The sequence below is a fragment of the Sylvia atricapilla genome, chromosome 5 (genome assembly GCF_009819655.1).
Source record: "Sylvia atricapilla isolate bSylAtr1 chromosome 5, bSylAtr1.pri, whole genome shotgun sequence".
Classification (NCBI taxonomy): Eukaryota; Metazoa; Chordata; class Aves; order Passeriformes; family Sylviidae; genus Sylvia; species Sylvia atricapilla.
The window spans coordinates 42024263-42051365 of record NC_089144.1 but is presented as its reverse complement, the minus strand read 5'-3'; the positions used below and the strand labels follow the sequence as shown (position 1 = coordinate 42051365).

Sequence of the window (27103 nt, the reverse complement as noted above, 5' to 3'; positions counted from 1 at the left end):
TGGTACCAGGGACACCGAACTAAACAGAAATCACAACGGTCAGTCATTGGTCTCTACACACATAAAATCTTGTTAAACCAGTTTAGACTTACAAAGACTACAGAAAAACAAGAAAGTGGAATTATGAAAATGACTGAGAACAAGTTAAGGGAATACTTGCAAAGTCATTGAGAAAATGGGCAAACATAAATACAAGTGGACCCCAAAAAGAAGGAGGAAAGAACCCTTTCTAATTTCCCCAGAATCATCAAACTTTTGCTGGTGTCGAAGTGGGGGCACAAACAGCTTGCTAACACCCTTTCCTATCTCTTCTGCCTGAGAAAGAGTGTCCCAGAATGTTAACCACCTTGAAGGAGACTGGAGAGTGAACAAAATACCAGAGAAAGTAAGTAGAGACTACAATTTTTTTGTGTGTGTGTGTGTGTGTGTGTAAGTAGCTGGGTTAAAGACACTTTCCCATATCAATTTGGACTGTGAATGGTAGCATTGTGTTACTATTATAACTCTCTGCTTTATTTTAATTGGACTATCAAATTAGACCTACCAAGAAATCATAGTTCTATATATATGTATGTAATGAGTTTCCTACTGGCAATAAGATTTGGAGCACTGCAATGTGCATGTAGTTTCCAAGTTCATCCATTAGTAATAGCTCTCTCTTCTCTATTCACTCAGAAAGCTTCCACACCAGCAAAGTTCTGTCAACAATCACCAGGGAAGGGCAGCACCACGTGCTTGCACAGCAACTTGAGCCAACACAAGACGGGAAGTGGAAGCATGCAGCTAAGGGCAGAGAGAGAGAAAACATTGCAATTTTCCAGTGCTTTCTCATTGTATAAGCTCACTGAACTTTTCCATTTCTAAAGTATCCTACATGCAGGCAAGTGCAGCTGTGAACATTTACATCTACTATGTGGAAATTTTTAATTCTTTAACAAATATGTAGGCCTACGAGTATTAATGTCTAAAATTTCTATCTCCTGTCAATAGTTGACCTGACTAATCAGATAGACTGGAAAAATGTAAAAAATTCAGTGGAATAAAGTGTGACAATCTAAAATCAATCATATAATACAACAATAATGATCAGTTACCATACTAAGTGCTGCAATCAGGGCTTTTTTATATTCACTTGAATTACGATAGCTTGATGTGAATGTGAATCTAATAACTAATATGTGTCTCATGACCAAAGGCAAATACTGTTTCTCAAATAACAAATAGAAGGTATCATATGTAATGTAAAAAAGATGCACTGCCTGTTCTGACGCCCAGTTTCTCTTCCTTCAAATCTGTTACTGGCTCCAAAGACACTATTCCTTAATTTCCAGTGCACCTCTCCACCACCTGCTGTAAAGCCTTGTAGCACATCAGCCTCCCAACTTCACACCTTCATTTTTAGCTGAAAGGAGAAATTAGCAAGTTTAATTAAAGCAAGATTGCAGTTCATGCCTTTAATTTATTTATTTTCAAAGAAACCATTAGGCATTATATATATATGTATGTGTATTACATGTATGCGTGAGATATATATATATACACATAATATATATAATATTTAAAAATATGTGTGTGCAAATACATAACACAAGCAATGCATTATGGGCATTGCACATAAATATATTTGTATTAGCATATATATATATTTGTGTGTGGAATAATACTATGTATGTACTAGACACATGTATTTTACATATATATTCCTTAGTTGTTGACTTTTCCCTTTTGCACTTTCACAGGAATCTTGAAAATGAAATTATCAAAATTTTCTGCCATGGAGCTCCCCTGATTTATTGAAAAGTACTACAATTTCTAGCTGAAGATCTAGCAAGTCTCCAAAATTGAAGCTAAATAAATTACAAGTAGCAGTTATTTAGCAGTGACATGTTTTGCTGCCAGAAATAAATGTTTATAACTTTCAGATTTGTTAGTTTGATTCCAAAACAACTTGGGAAGGCAATAAACTCCTTTTGTAAACCAGGATTAGTATGGTAAAGCTCATAACTGCTAATGTTATCTAAATCTTATGCTATTAAAGTCCTTTGAAACAATTCTGAGATACTATCTTTGACAAGAGATCACCTAGATAGATACCACTTGGACAATCTAGACTGACTGAAAACTGTGTTACCAGTACAACATTTATCCTTACAAAATCTGTCAACAAGAATGTTTGCTTAACTAACAAAAATTACAAATATTTCTAAGAAATCCAAGCAAATTCAAAAGGAATACCAAACAAACACATAAATATAAGATGCAAGTAATTAAATGTTTCAGGTATCTTGATTAATATGTCCTTTATCTTTGGAAAAATTTTTAATTAACTACTTAAAGATGTTTATTGCAAATCTTGTTAACTAAATTTCTGCATTCATTGATTTAAAGTAGATACTCAGTCATACTTATCATTCCAGGTTCACAGTGTATGATTTATCCCTAAGATCTCTTACAAAGCAGGAGAAAACCTTATGTAGACAGAAGATGTTATTATGGGAATTGAAAATATTTGGTTCCGACCAAAAAGTAAACCAAAGTGAGAAGTCACTCTAACAGATGATTCCTAAGGGTATACACTGCAAAAAAACTGTTATGAAGTACAAAATATGTTCTGAAGTGTCATACACATGCATATCTTGCTGTTATGGCTGACTTTTCTGAACTAAAATAAACCTCTGTTATTGTAGACTTCCTCTATTCATTGTTTCCTGACATGAATGCAACAGGAGTCTCTTCCTGCTTCTCTGTAAGTGGAGAGATAAGAGGAGTGGCATCACACCAAAACCAGTCTGAATGAACATTTAAAAAATCATCCTCCTTAGTGTGCTTTGAAAAATTACATAATTGTGGTCTTTTTGTCCGTATTTTTTTTCCTAAAAATTAATGAGTGACAAATTCAGATGACCATGTAACAGTTTGGGGGTGGGGGGGGGCAATGTCACGCGACATTCCTAAAGCATAAGGTCTAGTGATGGGTCTAAGATGTTCAAGGAGTTTCAGTGTTTCTAGTTTATGCATTATATACATCCATAATTTAAGGCAAAAGATGAAAAAAAACCCTTACAAATATCTAACAGTATAAAAGCTAGCCTCTTCTCTTCAAGTAATCAACTGAAATACAACTTATCTGAATTCTGCAAGTAATAGGCAATATGTGAACAAAACTCAACCAATATGACCAAGAGACCAACAATATATGCTCAGATTATGCAGTCATCGCATTCTTATGATGTTTTCTTTACATTATGGATCACCTACTTAAAAAGAAACAATTGTCAGGCAAATCTTTTTCCTAGTGAATAATACAACATATGCCTTTATTTTTTATACCAGGAACTCAGTTTTGACATGGATGATACCGAAGTGCATATTTTTTTTACAAAAATACATTGCTGAGAAAATCTCCCAGTACTTGTAGCAATTGTTGTTTGAATGTCAGGGTTATCCCACAGTAGCACACCTGAAACCAAACCCAAAGATCTAGCACAGGAGGAGAGGCTTAATTAATTATGACACAGTTCTGTTTAATTTATCTCCTGAGAGCTCTTTTAATAAAACACCAATGTCTGCAATACTGTCTGTCCCAGACATCCTGTCTTCAAAGTGAAGTTGTTATAAAGATTGCTTGTAACAGCACACCTTCACTTGCCAGACCAGCATAACACCAACAGCTCTTATGTAATACAGAGCTTCAAGGCCTTCTGAAATTGTTCAGTTAGCCTCTGACTTACCTTATTCCGCCTTTTGGACTTGAAATCTTGTTCTAAGTATTACTGAGAGATGGAAAAAGTAATTTCTTATAACAGTACCATGTCCTTCTATCTTAAGGACATGGTATCTTAATTTGATGTTTCTTTCCAGGAAAAAGTGCAGAATAAATGTTCTTTTTCCTCACCAACTGAACATTTGAAATATGGCAGTAAATCCTTTCCATTATGGGTTTAGGTTGGATGTAAAACAGCACCATTAATGTTTCATTGTCTGGCAACCATTGACTCCTGCCATCTCTAGCACCTGCATTTTTCTTCTGAAATACAGTATTATATAAGAAATTTTGAAGTCTTATCTGTCCGTTTCCATTTTTTTTTATAATTCCCAGTTCTTGAGTATTATGTCAGTGGCTAATAGCATGTTAATCTGTGCTCTTCCATAGCAACCATGCTAAATATAGATCTGTGTCTGACTGCATTATTTTTCAGTATGCATTTTATTATTCTGAATATTTTCTTTCTGTCAGCCTATGACACTGGGTTATAAGAACTAGCAGTTACATATCTAAATCCATATTTCTTTGCAAACTGCCTAAATCATGCCTACATCTCTCAACAAATAGAACCCTGTGAATATAACATGACTGAAAAAGTCAAAAACTGAAACACATTATCTATTATAAAAGGAAAATAATTAAAATAAATAAATAATTCAGTGAATTCAAACCTGTTTATACATATCTGCTTTATTTACTCAGTTTAGTGTATATATAAAGGACAAAGTTTCCTCAGCATTTCTGGTTTTAGGGATGAATACACTACTGAAAGATGGGATAAAAAAAGGAACATGGCATGCAGAGAGATTATGAAAGCTTGCAACCTCTCTTCACCAACAACCAAGAATGCTTAGTGCTGTATATTAACTGGTGTGCAGAGAAGGTCAGATTTTGTAAAAATCAATAAAGACTTGTTATCTTGAAGCCATCAAGCAAACTACTCCAGTGAACTTTTGCCCTCTGGCTTGCATAGGGGTCTGTTCTGGAAAACTGTCCTGTAGAGAAGAGAGTTCCAGAAAAGCTGGAGATTTTCAGGGATCACCTCCTACAGGAGCAATAAAGATTGATCTTGATGAGTAAGAAATCAGGCAAGGCTGGTAGAAGGCCTTCATAGATACCCAAGTAACCTTTAAAAATCCTAACTTGAAAGGCAGACACATGAGAAATGGAAGCAGGATCACATCACACAAGAAGAACATAAAAACACCGTCCAGTTGTGCAGAGATGGTGTCAGAAAAGGCCCAGCAGGAGCTGTATCTGGTAAAGGCCACGAAGGGCAACAAGAAAGGCTTCTACAGACAGATAAGAAGTAGAGTAAGACACGGGAAATCAGACCCACATCTGACATGAGTGGCATCCTGGTCACAAAGAACATGGAATAGGTTGAGGTACACAACGTTTTCTTTGGCTTGGTCTTTACTAGTTAGACCAATCTTCAGTAATGCAAATTTCCTGAGACAAGTGAGAAAATCAGGAACAAAGCCCATTTGCCCTTGGTGGAGGAGCAACAGTTTTAGGGAATGCTTAAACAAACAGCACATCCGTAAGTCCATTGAGCCTGGTGAGATGCACACACAAATCCTGTGAGAACTGGCAGATGTCACTGTGAAGCCATTTTTCATCATCTTTGAAAGGTCATGGCAGCTGGAAGAGATTCCTGAAGACTGGAAAAAACCAAATGTTTCTTCAGGAAGGGCAACAAGGGGGACTCGGATCTGTAGGCTGGTCAGTCTCACCTCAATCCCTGTCTAGGAGCATGGTGGAAGTAAATTCTCCCTGCTTTCCAGTTTGTTCTTAGAGATCAGGTTATAAGCCATTCAACATTATAAATCAAATCACATTCAATAAGATCCCAGATGTACCAAATCATGTGGAATATACTATATATGTCTGTTCTCATTCATGATCACATATTTGTATATAGTGTGGTTTACCAGTTCAACACTTTAAGTATGGTTGAGTTCAACAAGAACTTTCATGAGCACAAATAACACAAATGGTAGGAGCAACAGATTGTAGATTCTTTTAGACTGATGGTGATAAATTCACTAGACTTGCAAAATATAAATGTATAGTGCTGTCTACAAGTGTTCCTGACTATGGTCTGATGTGGTTGGAGGTGCAAATCTTACCAAAGAGGTGTCCTAGATTTGGGGAGGAGAGATAAGAAAGCCCATCAACTTGCCTGTGAGGTGGTCATATTCTCATCCTCTGCCCCTGATGATTTATACTTTTGGGAGAGTGAAGGTGAGACTGTAGCCAAATATTCTGTTACTGCCATCATAAATGTTGGAAAGATTAGAAAAAGGAAGATTACAAAGGCTGTGGGTCTTGTGCAAGGTTGAAAAAAATCCTGTGACACCTTAGTATCATTGTCTCTTCCAGCTGGCTGATTGCATCGCAAGGGTTGTTGAGCCTCCACCTGGCAACCTCTCAGGCCCCCAGCATGCCACCATATCCATGGGAATCCTATCACCACATATCTCACTGCATATCGCATGGCTGTGAGCCCCATTCCCACAAGGCTGTGGAGTGTCCACCTCCGTTTTACAGCATGCTGTTGTAAAAATTACCTTTGCACTTTGTTTAACTGCAATTTTTGCAAGTTTTTTAGAGACTGTGTCTGTAACACTCATTTATTTTCTACCCAGTTTTAAACAACAGCAGCATTGGTTCATAATCGGATTTGTACAGACCTAGTTAAAGACATGAAGCTTTCTCATATGCATTGAGTTATCTGTTCAAAACAATTATATATATATACTTAAAGTTGAGGTAATATGACAAAATCCTAATGAGCAATAAATAAAGAAGATCAATCACGCCTGTTCTTTTCCATTTGCTCAAAGGCCATCATGTTGAATATAGATAGAAGCTTTTTCAGTGGATGTTGCAAAGCACAATAATAAATATCTTAGGATTAATTATACTTTCAATTTTCATTAGTGCTCAAAATTCCTAAATCTCAACATTTGCTCCTAATTCTTTAGAAGAGAACTGTATCTCTCTATGGAAATACCTGTGGAGAACTAAATCTCATATTTCTCTCTGACTGGGACTTCGGGCCTTTGTAAGTTTTCATTTTCTCAGTCTTTAACTTCACTGTATGTCTGTGAAGAAATATTGGTCAACAGTATTTGCAAGATACTGGGTTAAGTAACAAAACTGAATAAAAATGTTCAAGAATAATCTGTCTCATGGACACTCACTGTCTCATAACCACTGATAAAGGCAGATGGTGGTGGTGATTTCAGCTGGACTGTGATCTATGTGATCTGTGTCCTGTCTTAATTTCTTCCAGACCCCTTTTGTCTTTATCAAGGATTTCTCTGTTCTCTGGGAGACATTTTAAACTATTTAATTATCCTAGACCTCTGAACCCACAGTGAGGATATTGTTCTGACAATAGCATAAACCTTGGTGCATGGCCAGTCCAATACAGCAGTTCTTTTCCTTTGCACTACAATATATCTCTTTAAATGTGTTATTCACCAGTGTACGTATTTCACATGCTCCTTTAGGAGGAATCTGTGCATTTCAGCTTCTATTGTTTTAATATTTGAATATACTAATAAGTCAAACTGCTGTATTCACCCACTCATTATGATTTTCATAATTTGAAAACTTCACTTTTTATTTTAGGAATTAGTTCCAAGTCTTGCAGCAATCCTCCCCTCTCTAAATTTGTCTACGGTGCCAGATGCCAAGAAAAACAAAAACAGGAGAAACAAAGTCTCTCTGGGAGAGATTATCTGTATAAAGTGGTGGTGGGTGGGTATCCACTCCACTGCAGGGGCACAGCTGCCTCACCATGGCCTTCAGCATGGATTGCAGGGGGATCTCTGCTCCAGTGCCCAAAGCACCTCCTCCTCCTTCATCCACAGTGACCTTGCTGTCTACAGGGCTGTTTCTCTCAAACACTTTAGTTTTTTTCTCTCATCTGCTGTTGTGCAGCGTATTTTTTACCCCCTCCTTGAAACACCATCACAAAGATGTTCTCTGCATCACCAGCTAGATCAGCTTTGGACAGCTGGCTGCATCCGGCTCTGTCCAGTGTGGGAGAAGCCTCTCACATCTTCTCACAGATGTCACCCTTGCAGCTCCCTCATCATCAAAACCTTGTCACATAAACCCAATATATTTTGGCACCATCCAGCACCTGAATATCTAGTCACTTCAGACTTCAGCTAGGGTATGCCCTGTTAATTCACAAACAGATGGTCCTATCTTGAAAGTATTTGTACTTGGTCAGATCCAAGTAATAATTTTTTCTTCCATAAGCCTTGGTGAATACTCCTTGGTTTGTCAAATCTATCACACTTAAATCATTAGTGTCTTCTACTGAGTTAATTGAAACTTTGTGAACTCAGTCAGTGTTACATGACAGTCAAAAATAAAGCTGCCTCTTTCAGTTGGCCAGCTGTGATCTGTTGAACCTCTCTTACAACTTCCAATAAAATCAGTTTTGATGTTTAAGTCTTAGCATGCCATGATTCATATAAATTACTTGTTCTTTGTTCTTAAAAAAAGTTTCTGTGTCTATTTGCACAGCTCACAAACATTCATACACGCACATAAATATATACACATATATTTTTTCTACAACCAGATTATGCTTCACTAGGAGAAAAGCTTTTACTCAAGAGAATTATAATATATATATACTTATAATATATGTATACATATATATATATATATATATATATATATATGCTGAATTAATTCTTGTTTAGCCCTAAGCTCTTTAGAAATTGAACGTGTTTTAAAAGAAGAGTTAAGTATATGGTTAAAGTATGAAACAAGTTTCTGAATTAACTTAAACATCCCAGGCAAATTCGAACTCAGTCAATTATCTTCTATTGCACCTTCTGTTTCAGTTCCATCTTTTTATGCCTGAGTGAACGATTATGGAAAAGGTGAAGAAGTATTTGTAAAGTTAATTGTAAGCACATCTTACAGGCTAAAGATAGAATAAAAACTATAAGGTACAAAAGGGGAGCTGACATAATCATGCAAAAGCAAATTTATTTCCAGTGTTTCCTAAATGTTGAGCATCCCTTTGCAATCTATCGATGACACGAACAGAGCTGCATATAGGTGGTATACATACAAAATATAAAGTAAAGATGACCCTTTGATTCAGTTAGACATGAAAGACCTACTTGTCCAAGAATTCAAACTATTTTAATTCTCTGACCAGCTTAAATTGAAATTGGAAGTGACAATAGGGATATGTTTTGTGTTTAAAGAACAAAGGCAATGTTAACTTTTAGAACAGAGAACAAGGTACTGACTACACTAACTGCATCTTTAAAGATGCCAGACAATTCTAGGAAGTTTATCAAAAGTATCCATTTTTAAAGAACAATAATATACAGAACATCAAAGAAAAAAAATCTTGCCAAGATTTCTGGAAATAATGAAACTTGCCTTTAATTCAGATATTTTTAATTTGTGTGTTGGTCTGCTATTACACCGTACAAATATATTCACATTTATACACTTGCTTCTGCGTATATAACTGCTTCTGTGTAAGTAATGTAGCCATGTAGGCATATCTGCATGTATTTTCAAAATAAAAGTCCTACCAATTCAATTATTTGGGTTAATTTTCACATCAGAGCTATGCTTGCTTTTCAGTTGTCCCATAAGTAGAAATTAATTCTTTAAAGGGGAAACCATTAGAAATGTTTCAATTTCTGCAATTAGTCTAATTCTCCATCCTCTAAAAAGGTGTCTTTTTCTGTTGACAGTAATGAGATCATGCTAACACAGCTTCTAGACAACTTTGTGAAAGAAAATCAGTGTTATATTTGACGTAATCAAAGAATGATGAATCATAGAATGGTCTATGTGACTTGATGACAAGCATTGCAGCTGCACTTGTGTTGTATGTCCTTTCTTAGCACAGAACATTGAGGGGAAAATTACTTTTCTTGAAGTGAAGTTTAGACAACTGTTGACTCTAAAACTCAAACAGAAACACTGGACAATAATGTTTAGCCACCAAATTTTGCCTCATTCAGGTGAACTGCAGGCTTTGATGACTTCTCAAATGACACCTGTCTGATACACTTTAGACTAGAAGATTTACTTGCTTTGACATATCTCACCTGTACATTGCTTTTCATGTTCAAAACATATCAGATCTACCATCCACTTCTCATAACAGCTTCCCCTTAAAAAACCCAAACATTAGCAACATGCAGAGGTTCACAAAATCCTAGAATGTCTTGGATTGAAAAAGACCTTAAATATAATCTATTTCAAACCCCTCTGCCATGGCCAGGGACACTTTTACTAGACCAGTTTACTCAAAGCCCCTTCCAACCTGGCCATGAACACTGTGAAGAATGGGGCATCCATGGCTTCTCCAGACTGAAGAACCCAAACTCTCTCAGCCTGTCTTCATAGGAGAGGTGCTCCAGTCCTCTGATCATCCTCCTCTGCACTTGCTCAAACAGGCCCATGTCCTCCTTATGCTGCAGGCCTGAGACCTGGACACATTATTCCAGGTAGGGACTCATAAGAGCAGAGAAGAAGGGGAGAATTACCTGTCTTGACCTCTTGATCACTAATATTAGTTCTACTACTTACTACTAACACTATGCTAAAAACATGGCTGTCATATTAAGTTTTATTTCTTTGGGTTTTTTTCCTATGTGAAACAGAGCCTTAATTTCATTTAAAGACTCACCCAGTAATCAAATTATAAACTAGTACAACAAATAACTATAGGTTAATACAACAAATAACTATGGTTAATACAAGTATTAAATTGTCATTTATTTAATTAAATATTAACTTTAATTAAAAGGCTTTCTAAGAAGAGGATTAAATTGTAATTCGTAGGCAAAGGTCATTTAAAAATCAAGTATTTTAAAGGAGAAAAGACAAAGCTTTCATTTGCAGGGCTAATGCACTCTGCCTTTGACTCAGCCATGCCTGTGCATCTTCATCCATCTAATCCTCTGTAAAATCTTTCACAGTAATACCTGTGTAAAATACTGTGATCAATCTTTAAGTTTGCAAGTTCTTAGTTTCATAGAATCATATTGCTTTTGATGTTCAATTATTCTTAAGTCTTGTTTCTTTAAAACAAAATCTTAATTTTTCTTTTCCTAGAAAACATACAAACAAACAAAAGAAGTGTAATGTGTCTTCATGCAGAAAGTTATTATAAAGGACAGTGCATGTTTAGTTAAAAAGCTTAATAAAGACCTCTGAGTGCAAGACATAAGAATTTAGCAGTGTCAGGAACAGTAATCAATGTTGTTCCTTAAAAAATTAACCAAAAATAAGTAAAGCAGGCATGGGTTTTTAAAGGATTTTTAAATTATTTTGTTTTGGCAATAATTACTGAAAATCATGAAAATAATTTTTTCCCACGTCTTCCATCTTATTTCCATTTATTCTGTTCTCATAATAATCATTAAGCCAGCACCTGAATGTGAAAAGGTAATTTAAAGTCTTGTGCTTCCTCTCACCTACACAGCTACCTATGACTTTTTTTTGTCAATAAATGAGTATAGCAGAGTGCAGCTTTTCTGAAGAAGTCATTTATCTTCTCTGTGTTCAGGAGACTGAAGCCTATGTGATAAGCAGTCCAAGCATTTTAAATTAATTCAGAATACTGTTCAGAAAAACATATATTCCATTTTTAAAAAGTATTATTAATTTACAGCATAGGATTTTTTAACAAGATCATCAGACACAATTCTTATTAAATCCATTATATTTCAAATGATTACTTCTTTCTCCAACACATCATCTCCAAGTCATCAGTGTTTTACAACAAGGAGCAGCAGGCAAGAATAAGGTAAAATACATAGAAAATAAAAGGAAAAATAAAACACAGGACTCTAAAATAAGAATTTGCATCACTGTATTTAATAAACTACAGTGTTTAAGACCAGAAATATAAAACTCAATTTTATTTCAAAGCACGGAAAGGCAAAATTTATCTTTCCTTTTCTAAAAATAAGAAACGACCATCAACTGCTAATTAACATGTAATGCAAAGCAGTCTCAGCTCTGTTGGCAATCTGCTCATCTCTGGAAGGTCGTTGTGTGCAAGCCCACTACAGTCTGCTATAAGAATCTAGCCTCAACATACTGGAACTACTTGAAGTTCTCACATTTTCTTAGTGAACAACATTATAAATCTGAAGTATTGTATATTATGCAGCTGCAATGTCAGCCTTTGGCCCAGCATATGCTTAGTCAGTGAGGGGTTTTATGCACCTTCTGAAATTTGGCCCTACAGGAAATAGCTTTCATTAGATATACATAGCAGATTACTTTTTTTTTTTTTTTTTTTTTTTTTTTTTTTTTTTTTTTTTTTTTAATTCAGGCCTAATTAATCATTCACTAAAATAAGAACCCTTTGATGACCTTTGTAAGAATTAGATAAATTCCTAATTCGTTTAGAGTATAAAAATGCAGAGAAATTGGGTAGTTTTGTAATACTGCTTTTCTTTAAAATTCCCTAGAAACTAACTTATCTTAACAGTCTTAACACAATTTGGTAATAATGTGTTACAATAATGGACTCCTTATTGACAGCTGATTGTGAAAGGTGATTTCCAGTGCCCTTTCCACTGATGGCTTACGATGAAATACTGAAGCATTTCCTAGAAGCAAGCATTGGTCTAGTTTATGGTAAGTGAGTGTACAGACCAGCTGAATCACCACAATTCAACTAATACTTTTACAGAGGACAAGCAAGAAAAGAAAAAAAAAACCAAATTCTTTTCCTGTTCCGTCTATTCCCTCAGTTTGCAGGGGCTGACATAGAAGTCCAGATGGATGACTTCTAATGTTTGGTATACTTAGTTTGTTCAGTGCCCAAAACCCAAATACGTTAAAATAAATAAAAGAAGTTGAGAAGTAAGAAAAAAAAAAGAATAATTGAGAAGTACTTCTGGAAATTAAAACAGACCAGGACATTTAAGACAGAAGTAGAATTAAATTAAATATATCACACTCAGAAATTTTGGGAAAAGCAAGTTCTGAAAACAATATCATGTATGTGCTCACCTAAGACATAGGATTCTCACCAAAAAAAAAGTATTAAATTGTAGTTAGTTAAAAGAAAGGTTGCTCTATCCAGAAACTGAGATAGGATGAGAATGCAGGCCAAAGAAATGGACATTTTTCAAATTCATATAACAAAATATTTTGAAGAATGAAACAGAACTTCTATAATTTCTGAATTTCTACAGAAAGAGGGTGGAAATACATGGCCTAAAGTGACTCAAAAGATAAATATTTATCAAAAAAGAAAAGAGCTTCATCTGCAAAACTAGGGATTTCACATCTGTTGGGAGATGAATCAAAACAAATCCTGTCATGCTTTGAGTGTTTCCTGTAAAAGTGCAGTATGAGCCAGGTTCTCATTTATAAATATCATCACTATGTGCTATGTATGGCTACAGCTTCCTCTCAGGTCTGCCTTATCAATCACTTATCAGAAAGTGCTTTAGAAAGAGACATTTTTCTGATAAGCATCAGGTAATTTTGCCCCCCAAATTAGTACTAATACATAGCCTACAGGGAAAAAAAAAAAAAAAAGGAAAAAAGACAGTGCCAGCTGGTCTACTAAAAATATTTCCTGAAAATAGTTTGGGAGTTGGATCTACTGGGGGCAGGTCAGGAGTTTTCACTCCTCACCTACACAGATTTAAGAGATGCAGTACAAAGACAAGTAAGCTACAACACACCTCTGAGAAACAGCTACCTTACTAACAAAAATAATTAAAAAAGGAAATAATCTAAATAAATGCATTAAAATTGGAATATAGAAGAAACTTCCCAAATTCTTAAGTTATCTCTTCTATGATATTTTCTGATTTTCCAATTCACAGAAATCTTCCAACAGACATTATTGTTTCAGTATGTTAGAACAAAAATTAATCGGATTCCTACAAAAAAGAGAAGACCTAAGTTTATTTCTTCATAACCTATAGCAGATCTTCCCTAAGGTCAGCAATTAAAAGGCTGGAACATTAAAAGCTAGCTTCAGTCTTCTTTAACAATTATTGATAGAAAAATTAAAATTGGTATCTCTGTAACAGCACTACACTGAACATTGTATCACTAATAAATAAGCCTCAGTAAATTTAGTATGTTCCAGATGTTCCATTAAACTAAACGTTGATTTTTGGTACTGTACCATGGCTTCTTTCTTTCTTTCTTTCTGTGCTTTTGCTACTGCTTATAGCTTGCTAACAAAGACTGATCTCAGTGCTGAAAAAGCATGAGAAAAAATTGTGTAGTACAGAAAACTGGAAATCAGAAAGCAAAACCAGATTAATTATTCATGTTTCTACAAGGTCTCACCAAAGATGGAAGAGGTTTCTCGACTTGGTTGTATACAGCTAATAGCCTTGAATGTTTTTTCTGTTTTCAAAACTGTAATCAGCTTTAATGTATTCAGGACCAGTTCTCTTAATACAAAATCCTCAACTTCATTGCTCTTTATTTTGGTTGGTTGGGTTTTGTTTTGTTGTTTTGGGGGGGTGTTTGTGGTTTTTTGTTTTGTTTTGCAGGTTTTTAAGTTTTGTTTGTTTGTTTTGGGGTTTTTTGGGTTGGTTTTGGGTTTTTTGAGAGATTTAATAAATTATCTTTAATGTCAATGTTCTAGCTATATTTGTTTCATTTGTGTTCTTGTAATTCTGTTGAGAGGTAATACCAATAAAAACTTTCTTAGGATCAAAAGATGAATATATTTTAATGCAAAGAAATGTAAAAGTCTTAATTTGCTTATCTTTTTCTTTGTGATAATTAATTAGAATACCTAAATATCTTCCTATATTTGCACATCAACCACTAATTTCCAGGCTTGCAATACACAAAATTTTACATTTAAATACTTGTAAATAAATATAATAAAATCGATTTGAAGAGAACGATAATCAAATACTGGTAAATGCCATGATCTTTGACTCAGTACTTAGATAGCATTGCAGAATACTATGGGTTTATTTCAGAAGAAACTGGGCCATAATTTCTTGTGACTACTAAAATCAAAACATCATAAACAGAACAAGAGAAGTGATGTATCAGTTTGTTACCTACATTCACAGACAGGAATTTGCTTATCTATTTAACCCTAGTGTCTAAAATGGAAATATTTCCCAAATATTTCTTAATCCTTAGTAGCTGCACAACTGCTGCATTTTTATTTTTTTTCTTCTTTTATTTTTTTAGGTTTTTTTCCAGATTTGGGTCACAAGGAATCACTGTATTTATATATATATTTATAGCATCCTTAACACTGATTACTAGGTAAACCTTGCAAATGGCTCAATTCAGTGTAACTTGAAGTTACTGCTTTTGGGTTTTTTAAGACTAAAGGGCTTAAGAAGAAGGTAGAGTGCAGCCCAAAGCAATGAACCTCTTACAAAGACAGTAGCTGTTTTCATCAGCAAGAAGAAGGTGGGCTGGAAATTACCAAGCTATCATATAAAATGCCTCAGTCATGAATGTTTTACTGCACAGCAGAGAGAACCTGTGTGCCTTCACCGAGAAGCTGTGAGAGCCTGTGTTGCACTGAGAAGCACATGTGCCCTCAAACTACACTTCAGTCAAAATACCTTTAGATTTCAGATTTATAACTAAAGGCTATCTCTCACTGAAGGCAAAAAATATTCACACGTGGTATTTTTAACAAACATACAGCGCCCTTGAAGACTAGGATTCTGGTTTGACAGAATTTGTTTACTTTTTGAAAGTACTTTCCAGTAAATTGGAAGATTTTGGCTCTGACTCTCCTCCTATGTTCTTGGCTACCTCACTGCTAAGGGAATTAGCAAATTTCCTAAGAAGATCTAATTTCCAAGGTCATTTACAAGATTACTCACAAGGTCAGTTACCAGGTCATCACAAGATTGGAGGCCACGCTGCTTCCAGCAATGCAGCTTTTCTCAACCTGCTGCTCATCCACCAAACATCCTAGCAGATTTTCCCTATCCCAAAGACACTGCTGTGTCAACATTGCCCAGAATTAACTGAATCTTCAAAAGTTCATTTGAACAGTACACAATAAAGCTCTATAAATTAGTTTTTCTACCAATACCTTACTTAAGAATACTTATTATCCAGTACACTGTTGAATCATTCAAATATGACTCTTAGGAATAGCATAAATTATTTTACCACGACCCTTAATATAATTAATTCCCATTTTAATAATAAATTTTCTGAAGCATGAGAGTAATTATTAAACGATTTTTATACAAACACCTCTTTTAAATGAGAATATTTGTTACAACTGAGATGATTTCTTTTTATTTACTGATTTTCCTAAATGATCCTTTCCTAAGATTATCTGCCAGTTCTTTTATGATGGCAGTGATCCAGTAAGAATGTTGGTGTCTTGGGTTCAAAACAGTATTTTAAAACCTGCCTTTAGAATGCATGCATAGTATCTGTTCTCTGAGATAGAAACATACACCACTACCACCAAGAAAGAAAGAATAGTGCTTATTGACATCACCGAGATTGATTTTGGAATTATTTGATCCTTAGTTGCATTGTGAGTTGGAAAACTATATCTCTGAAAATTCATTGAAGCAAAAGTCTCAACTTCATTTTTTGTATAAGTTTTAAAAGTGTTCCATGCAAGTTACATACACAATATTTACATGGAATTAAGTTCTGGTCAGAATATATAGATAATTTGGACTTCATTCAGTTAATTTGTCAGAATTTCAAGGATAACTCTACTGGAAAAGATTCCACCAAAATTTTCATAGAGCAGTATTTCATACTAATTTTTAATATATTTTTACCTTAAAAGCTAGGAATTTTTATTTTAATCATATAAAAATGCAAAAATAAAGAAAACAAAAGTTCATATTTTCAGTGTTTTCTTCTGATCATTAAAAAAACCCATAGAGTTTATTCTAATAACTTGAAATTTTATAGATCTAGTAGAAAAATGGTCTTGTACACAATAAGAAATGCTGACCTCTACAAATGCAAAATAAAAGCTGAATCTCCAGTAAAGTCAAATAAACAAAGGGATTCTTAAGATACTCTGAGGAGTTTAACATTTTGCATACTGTTAAATACCTACTATTAGCAACATTAATTATTACCATGCTAACTGCAACAAATTATTAACCAACAGATTTTCAGGATTCATCCTTCAGGTTTCTTTGCAAATTATTCCTCTGAATCTCAGTCTGTTAGGTTTAATTTCTGATATGTTGTTGGGGGGTAGCTTTGTCCCTTTTTAATTCTGAAGACTTTTTTCCCCGTAAGTTACCAAGGAGATCAAGGGTTAGATACTTAAGAGTACTTAACTCAAAGAAGGGCCAAAACCCAGTCGGGTAGAGGTTAACTGCCTTCTCTGATGAGAAGCCAGCTGTTAAAAACAGGGTGGGCCAGTGTTGCTCAAATCGGTCAGTGCTGCTTATCTCTGGTCATAGTTCTACTACTCCCATGGGGATATCTTCTGTTAATGGACCATTAAGGTTCACCAATGACATGATACATTACATCATGCTATTGTAAGATTCTCTACCCAGGGAGGAGGAGCCAAACCATCTTTACCTAGACAGAAGGAGCCACAAGTGTCACCAGTCATCCAGTTTTCCACCAGATTCCTGGAGGAAGACCGGACCCATCTCACTGGACCCTTTTTCTATGGGACCACCTCTACTCCAACAAAACCACATCTGCCACTCCAGGAGGGCTTACTTTGGACAGCTTCTAACACCCTGACCAACTGGGCGTCAGGTTGTATTTCTGACTCTGTCAGGGTTTTCTAGGATTTCTTCTTTGTTTGTTTGCTTGCTTGTTCTTCTGTACTACAACATTTGTGTTGTTTTATATCCCTAGTAAAGAACTGCTATACCTATTCACAGAAATCTTTGCCTAACATCCTTTTAATGGCAAATTTATAATAAGGGGGGGAGGCGATTCCAAGGGAGACTCCTATCTTCTCTGGCAGATACCTGTCTATCTAAACCAAGACATATGTACCTTCTAATACACAGAAAGGTACATATATTATTATAAAAGCCTTTACAAATATTCTCCTTTTAAAATATCATTGTCATCAGATATCCCACATCATGAGCTACAGGTCTACAGAATTTGTGATTAGCTTTATCAAAATTATATTCCCTCCACCAAATTATTTATGTTTTTTAAATCTCACGATAAATTTAATCTTTTAGGATTTTACATCAAAGTTGAACTAATTAATTGCATAGTCAAAGTATAATAAACCCACATGAATTCTTTGAGAGTTTATATGGGGTTTTTTCATGTGTTTAATTCATTAGAGATTAAAAAATCCAAACACTATGATTTAAGAGCAGAACAGTTTATATGCATGCAAGGGTTATGAAAGAGGAGATTTAACCGCAGGACCACCTTTTCTTTCTCGTCTGATTTCACTTATCTCTCTGTGTGATACACTACACAGGTTACCTGAAAATGCATGTAAAATTTATATTATTAAAGGAGTTATTCTATTTGGATAGCAGTATTTCCAAATGTAATTACTCAAGAGGAATAAAAGAGCAACCAAAGTCTAAGTAGAAGCACAATTTCCATTTTGAATGTTTTCAATGTGTTTATATAGTAAAAAAAAAAAAAAAATCTGTGAGAATAGCTGTGATCATGACTTAAGACATCTTTTTGGAAGTACTATTTGAACAGGGAATACAGTGAAAACTCCACATTCATTTTACAAAAATCCACTTAATCATATCTTGCACAACACATCTACTGAAATATTAGGACAACATTTTTTGTAGTTTATTTACTTACTCATTTGAGCGATATGACAGACTGACAATACTGTAACCAATACTGTTATTGGCTCTCATTCCCTTATTGTGAGAAAAAGGCAGGCTATGAATCTGTAATGCAGCAGTTGATTGGAAACTACCACTTTCAGCCTAGTGTTACATTGCTTTCATTTACTGTTGAATGAAGACATTGGTACAATCAATTAGGATGCAGTGAGTACACTGCAAAATAATTCTTCAGTCATACTAGATTTCCTGCTTCTGTCATACAATAGCTTATCTGTGTGGCCAATACAAATCTTTCTGAAAATTTCACACACACCCCCCTGCCCCACCCACAATCTGATGAAATGTGCTTTTTGCCTTAAAAGGAAGCAAAACAGAAAAGGAAGAAAAAAAATTAACTAGTAGAGCTACGAAAAACAACATACAGGCAAACACTGTCCTAAAAAACTCATTGAAATGTATGATAACAATTTGGTAAAACAGCCAGAAAACTTTTAAGTACATATACATTATGTAATACATTATCTGTAGTAGACAGTATTACATACCAATATGTAATAGTATATATAGAGGCATACAAATATTGCATATATATGTTTAATATATACATATAGATGTCTATAACTTCCCCTCTTCCTTACCCTGATGGGTTTTTTCAACATATTCCTTTCGAATTACATTTCAATGATATTTTGGAAGTAAAAATTACTCTACAGATTAATGACAGTTGCATTTTCCTGATACTTATTTGCCGTATTATCATTATCCTTGTATTACCTTTAATATTTCACATTGATGCTAATCTTAATATGTTCAGTGATTATGCCTGCCCATATCCAATCTATCTCCCTCTCTACCTCATATGTTTTTCTATAATTACAGAAAAACACAAATCTTCACAAATTGGATCAATTTTTTCCTAGATCAATTATCTCTTCTACGTTATGAAATAATTTACAAGCATTTATTTAAACAGACATTTTTCCCAAAAAGAAAATTAAAGCAAAACATTTTCTCTTCACCAGATTCATAGTACAGAACAAAGAAACAAAAAAACCTACTCTGGAATAGAAGTGACAGGAGGAGGAGGAAACATTTTTTCAACAACTAGCCTCATTTATCCCACATTCAGGAAAAATGTAATCAAGATTATTTTCATGTATGAGATATATCTTGGGGTCTGAGTTCAAAGCCAAATAATTAAGCACTTAGTTGTTGTAGTCAGAACTCAGATATTTAAAAAGCAAAATCCTTAGCTTTCTGTTAGATTGTTTAAAAATTACTTTTTTTCCTTTTACAAAATACATCATTCCAGCCAGAAAAAAAATAAATCCACAAAACCAAGATCTTCTCTGTGAACACAGGAGAGAATTACATAAACCTCCCCCACACCAAACTGTCATTTTCAATAAAGATGAGATACAGCAGTATGAAAGATGATGCAAGTTCTCAGACGTAATGTGAATAGGTCCAGTGTCAGGGGAATTCCTGACTCCTGACAGCTTGTGTCCTAATGAAGAACTAAACTAAATCCTTATTGCTCTCAATGGAATAGTCTCAGACAGAGAGTATGAGATGCTTACCTTAGAATATAGCCCCTCTGCAGACTGAAGCCAAGAGGCTACCTTTATACCCCAAACTTCTGCATAAAAATCCGTCTTGGTTTGGAAAGATAGGTGTCTGCCAGGGAAAGCGGGAGCTTCCCTTAGAATGGAGGATGCAAACCCCCTCTCTCCCAGTTATTATAATTTTGCAATTAGGGGATTTCAGGCAAAGATATGAGAATAGGAAAAACAGTTCTTCACTAGGAATATTAAAAACACAAATATAGTAATACAAAAGAAAAAAAAACCCAAGAAGACAAAAATCCTAGAAATCCTGACAAGGTCAGAATACGATCTGACATCCCGTTGATCAGGGTATTGGGAGCAGTCCAAACAAATCCTCCTGGAGTGACAGATGTGATTCTGTTGGAATAGAGATGGTCCTGTAGAAGGGTCCAGTTGTGGCGAGAAGTGTCCAGTCTTCCTCTGGGAATCCAGTGGAAAACAGGCTGCTCTGCTGCTCTGAATCTCAGCTTTTATCCAGGGAGCTGGGCTCCTCCCACTGGGTGGAGCATCTCACAATGGGATGATGTAATTGTATCAGTCATGGAGTGAGCTTTAATGGCCCACTAACAGAAGATATCCCCCAGAGGGAGGCTGGGCCGTGGAAGAGATAAGAGACATTGCTTCACCTGGTTTTAGCAGCTGGCCTACTAACAGAAGGCACTGGCCCCTTCCTCCCTGGAGTTATGAGGAGTGGGTTATACAAGAGAGAAAGAAAAACATCTCCCCAACCGGTTTCAATAGGTGGCAAATTGAATACAAATTTTTGGTTACATATCGCAACCCAAGACAAAAGCAAACCTGTACTAACAGTTGCGAGAAACAAAAAAACACCTGCCCCCGTCCCCCACCACCACCAAAAAAATTCCAAAACCCAACCAAAGAAAGAAACAAACAACCCAACAGTCACAAAACCATAAAAAAATTAAATGTATTTTTCTTGACTTACATTTTGGCCAAAGCTGAATCTTCCCAATGCATTTTAAGAACAGCTAAGGGAGTAAGTGACCATAGGAAAATGAGCTCATGTGTTTCCACCTCCTGAAGGCTGAGAACAGAGCACTCGAGTGCCTCTGATGTCCTGCAAACGCACAAGCATGTAGTGACAAAAACCTCACCCCATAAGACCTCGAGAAGCAGGAGCTGAGGGTGGTGTTGAGGTGCATGCACAAGGAAACCTCTGCAGGGCGCAAGAGCAGGGTTACTGAGAACCGGCATTTCAGTCCTGTATCCTTCATGCCAGACATTTAAGCACCTCACAGGTCTACCACATGAATGTACAGAATTGTTCAGAAACAGATTAAACCATTTATCTTCTAGGAAATAAATGTTTTGAATGTAACCAAAACTTTCTGGAAAGATTGCAGGTAAGAGCGAAATATGATCGTCAAGGGAGGAACAAAGTGGGAAAAGCTATAATACAGTAAACACAAAACAAATCTCTTTGGATTGTTAATAAATTAACTTTCCAGTTAACTGGTTTCGTGTAATATAAATCTGAAATGAAGCTATATTTACTTTTAAGAGTTTGTTGAATAGGGATAGATGACAAAGTGCCCGTATCCTTTTTTTTAGAATACAAACACACAAGGATTTGGCTTTAGCACAGCAGGTAGAGACACAGAGGGGCCTGTGCCCGGAGGGAAGTAAAGTCTGGAAAAGAAGTTTTCATACACAAATATATCAAGGGATGAATACTAGGACACGTTCCTAGGTTGTGGATTAAACCTGTGCTGCTCAGGAAGATTATTTTAAAATAGACACAGCATTTTAGATTTAAAGATACATTCTCTATGTTCTTTGGGATTAGTTCAGCAACTATTTTTCCCATATTTCTTTAATAACAGAATACAGTAAGTTCTACTATTGCATTGTAATTCTTTTTTACCTTAACTAGTTAAAATGTTCGTGGGAAACAATTCTGTGCCTACAACTTACTGTCCATATACATATAAAATCAGAACTGTATATTATATTAAAAAACAAGAATATAACCCAGTATTTTTTAAATTTTTAAAATTTACAACCTGTTTTTCACCATCACAATATTATTATTATTATTATTATTATTACTTAGAATAAATACCTTCCATTATATAAATGTTTGTAGCAAACTGGTCTACTAAGTAGAGGCTGTGGAAGCAAAAACAGGAAGGCAGAGAACTACATATTCTTCTCTACCTTCATAATTCTGATTCACTCCAGTGTTTTATAAGGCTTTCACTACCATCTCCAGTACATATAAAAATTATTTGCACCTTCAGTAAAAGCTGAATTCTACTGCAAATTTACAGTTAACTTTATGTACTACCCCATGAATTGCACCAGTAACTTGGCACACACAACACAATCCTTGTACATCAAGGGATATGTCTTAACATCGAGTTGGCTCTTTAAAAGGTCATTTATTTAACCTGTAGTGAAAGCAACTCAGTACAAAGGAGTAAGAAGGCAAAATAATTCCAGAAAACAATAAACATGCAAGTTTAGACAACTTTTCCCTGCTATGTTAAGATTTCAGTAAAATTATAACCACTGAAAACAAGACATTTTAATGTGATCTATTTCTGTATTGTTCTGCGCAGAATGATTCCACATGTCAAATACATCAATGCCTATTTGCAATAGGCATTGTTGCTTCCACAAGAGTACCTCCAATTTAAACATATGCTCTAAAATAAACAGAGGATAGGACAGCAATTCCTATAATTTCTTAGCTTAGAGTACTTTAGGAAAGAACAAAATTAGAACAAACTTCCTGGATCACAAAATTTTCTTTTTTACTATTACAGGTAGCATTTAATGGATTCACTTTCAAAACTGTTCATAGGCTTAGCTTAAAATAACTTTTTTTCCTCCCCCACCATTCTCCTTCAAAGATAGTCCCAAAATACATTGTTCCAGTAGACTGGGCCTTTTGCCTCATTTCCAGCTTCAGTGTATTTATAATTGTTTTCTCCCTTTTTGTTCTTGTACAAACATTGGCTTTTAGCCTAAATGACAATATTTCTTCCAGTTTTAACCCTTCTACTGAATATCTTAACAAAGGCATGCCCTTTTAACTTCTTTAGCCTCAGATAACAAGTTCTGGCTCTTTGCAGAAAACATTCCTCCTGCTTTACTCATCTATCCAGCAGAGATTTTGTGTAATTATTTTAATTTATTGATCTTGGACATAGGCAATCAAAACTAAGAAAGTATTCCAGATAAGGCATCACCAGTGTCTTTATTTCTATTGGAGCTGCCTTTTCAACACAGCCATATAATTTTCTAGCTAAATGAATTCACTAATTTGTAATCCTGCTGTTATGTAGAGCAGCAGAGTACATTTCCACCTTATTTCTTTGCTAAATTCTAGCTTTGAACAGAAATGGGTTACCAGTAGCTGGGTTGTGATGACCTACCCTTTAGGGGAAGGGTGCATCACTTTATATTATTTATTATTGAATTTAATCTGATTTCTATCAATCCATTTGAAATAAGCACTTTTTATACAATACCACACCCTATATTGACAATGCTTATATATTTGTATCATCAACAAATACAATCAAGTAAAAATACCTACAAGTATTTTTACTGTAGTTCTACCACAGCAATGACTGACATTATTAAATAAGTTCAGTGCCAAGCTATTTTAGGAACATTGCTAGTAACTACTATGCTACCAGATATTGCAGAACTGTCTGCTGCTCTTTCCCTGTTGGAAAGCTTTTATCCATCCTCCAGTAATTCCATAAATACTTGTCATTTGTAGTTTAACTGTTAGTTTCTCCTGACCTGAATTTCAGAAAGATTGTATCTAGTCTATTATTCATCTGTTAAATCAACCAAAAAATAGCATCTCAATTTCCATAGATTAAGAACTTTACGGCATTTTACTTCCACCTTTTTCTGTGGTCCACTGAATTGTCTTAGTATATCTGTGCATAAAATCTGCCTTTTCCAGTTCCAGACATGGATTACAGATATTTAATTCCATTTCATTTTAAATAAATCTTTTTCCTGTTTTTTTCATGTGAGCCTGGTTTTGATATGCTGGGTTTTCTTACAGCCATAACCTCGTAAATATTCTTTTATCAAAAACCATTTTAAATAATGCTACTTCCTGCAGGTTCATAACCTAACTAAAAATTAGCTGGTCAGTATGCATACAAATATCCAGGTCTTACCATATCCTCAGTGTTTTTCCCCTGCCTGAATCTGCAAAGTTGAAGTTCCCAAACATTTCTCTGGCCAAAAACATTGCAGACAAGGTCTTAATTTATATTTATATAGTCAAAGCTGGGTTACAATAGATAATTGCTCATTCTATGTTACTCCAAGTGAAACATTTCTGTTTTTTTCTCTAATGATTTTGAAGAGCAATATTTTTTATGGCATAGGTCAGATCTAAAGTCCATTTAGCTTTATGGTATTCCTGACTGCTTCTACTGCCAAATGGTTAGGGGAAGAGTTTAGGAACAAGTTCTGGAACCATGCATGGTGGATTCTTCTCTTGGTATGTCCTATGAGGTTTTGGGAGTTTGCACACAAGTGCCTTCCTAAATCTGAAGTTGCATGGCATTTTACAGATCTTCACTTTTGTGAATGTAGCTATTTGGTTCTTGTCACCTTTTATACCTCTCCAACCCTAACATCTCACAGTGAACAAAAAAAATTAATTGTGTTCTGTAAAGTTATTATTTTTACCAACAAAATTTTCATCCATTGAAGTCATACAGCATGGTGTTAAGAGAAATAAAGTGTCACTTCCTGTTCACTTGTACTGTAAGTTGCATGATTCTTCCCTGGAAAATCCTTGCGTAAGTAATGCATGACTTTGCAACACCTCTGCCTTAATTCAGTTGCTGTTCTATTTCTTTGTACGTTTTTGAATCCTAACACATATGCCAGGAGTTAGCCCCAGTGGTATCTGTCAAGCAAAACGTCTCACTCTGGCTCTGCTGAACTGGTTGGCCAGCACAGTCCTGTCCTCACAGGGGGATGACTGCTGAGGGGTTTGAAACAGGCAATATAGCAAGGGGGTGATGAGCCTCTGTATTGCAGGATCATCTGCAAATGGGAATGCTGAGAACAATTATTTTCTTGCATGTAATTAGAACTTCCCTTGCTGCAGCTTCTGATTATTATCTTTCAAATTATTTGCTTCTGTGCAAATACCATCCCAGAGTTGAAGACAGCAGTAAGAAGCCCCTACAAGTCCTGTCTCTTCTGGCAAAAATGAATCAGCTGCTTCAGCCTCTCTTCACACATCACATGCTACAGCCCCTGGCCCCCTTGGATGCACTGCAGAATTCCTTCTCAGATGGCCACACCAAATGCAACCACAGTCTATGTAACCCACTTTCAGTATCTGAAAGCAAATGCTTAGAAAAAGTGTAAAGCAAGTTCGAAGTGATATTAATACACTGTATACTCAAGCATCCAGTAATCTGTGGAGTATACATGTCTTGACTCACTAGTGGTACCTTTGTGTGCAAAAATCTTATTCATTTTTTATCATTCCTCTTAAGCCTTTCCAGTCATGTTGTACCTGCAATATTCTAAACATGGTTTTCACAGCAGTTTCACTATTTGGTGCTATTGTATGTACATGAGCTTCAGGATCTATACATAATCATCTTGAAAACTAATAAAATTTGATATGAAATTTGACTGTAACATTTAAAAGCAAATTCGTATTTTTTCTTTAATTATGCAGTTACAGAAAAACAAGAAATTCTTCAGAAGAAAATCAGAGGCTTGGAGGAAGGTTAACAAAAAATATCACAAAGACTGTCATATTTCAGTAGAATTAAGCAGCTTTGTAAGACTCAAGATGCTTTTTTGCTAGTCCCAAACATATATTGAAAATGCCATTTTTTATTTATTTCCTAGATTAGATCATCACATTCTTCCATGATGATAAGCTTCTCAGGTCAGAGGCCACATCTTACAGTGGTGTTATTTAGAGCACTGCAATTTATCCTGTCACATGGAGAACATGGGTTGGAATACTGCTTAAGATTTAGAGTTACTGGCCTAAGGTATACAGAAGTTGCTACCAGGACTATAGGAAAACATTCTGTAAATAGCTGAATGCAGAAATATAGAACAATTCTGGCTAACTTTATCCTCATCTGTAGATTGATTTAATCACTATCTTCTGCAAATTATGTTCTAGTTTAGCCTGTTGAATGAACCCTCTGTTTCACATTTTAATGAGATACTTACGAAGAGGTCAAGTACAAACACAGCAACTTCACCTCTGAAATGATAATGAGCAACAGTTCGAACAGTTGCTGCCCCTGGAAGCAGAAACTTCCACCTTCTTAAAACCCTGCCAGATCACGAGCAAAAGAAATCAAATCACAATACAGAACAGCAAAAATCAGCCACACGGTGTTATGCTCTATGTATTATACAACTATACTGATTTATTTATGTAAGTCTCTACTTTTAGCTGATAATTCGTGTGATTTATGTAGCTGCCTCATAATGGGAAATACCCTGAAGCAGTTACTTGGTCATAAGTCCCTGTAGGTATTTTTCTACATTGCAGATCCAAGGAAAATAATTAAAGTTTTGAATAGTAAAGCAAAATGAGCACTTTTCATAGTGAATGTTGAAATAATTGTGTTCCACTTTTTTAGCAAATACATTTGCCACCTATATACATATATAAATACATATATTCATATGCATCTAATCAAAAGCAAAGAGTAGAACACTTTAATCTTTCACTTACGACCTCTTTTCATAAAGTATCAATGCCACAGAAACAAAAAAAACCACCCCACACCCCCCCCCCAAAAAAGAAAAAAAAAAAAAAAAAAGAAAAAAAGACAAGATCAAAGAAAGGAGAACCTAAAGACATTAAAAACAATAGAGACTGTGCTACTGAAATTCAATTTCACTCCAAATCCCTTTATGTGGGGTCATCTAGAGCTGAGGAAGGAACCATCTTAAGTACT

At 35.2% G+C, this 27103-nt stretch overlaps 1 long non-coding RNA gene across 1 annotated transcript; it reads right to left on the bottom strand.

Annotated features, from left to right (window-relative positions):
• Positions 1-24146: 24146 nt before the first annotated feature.
• Positions 24147-26513, bottom strand: LOC136360883 (uncharacterized). The gene is made up of 2 exons (XR_010743527.1): positions 26364-26513; positions 24147-24379 (listed from the first exon to the last, which is right to left on the bottom strand). It is a non-coding gene; the product is annotated as an uncharacterized lncRNA (long non-coding RNA).
• Between the last annotated feature and the right edge of the window lie 590 nt (positions 26514-27103).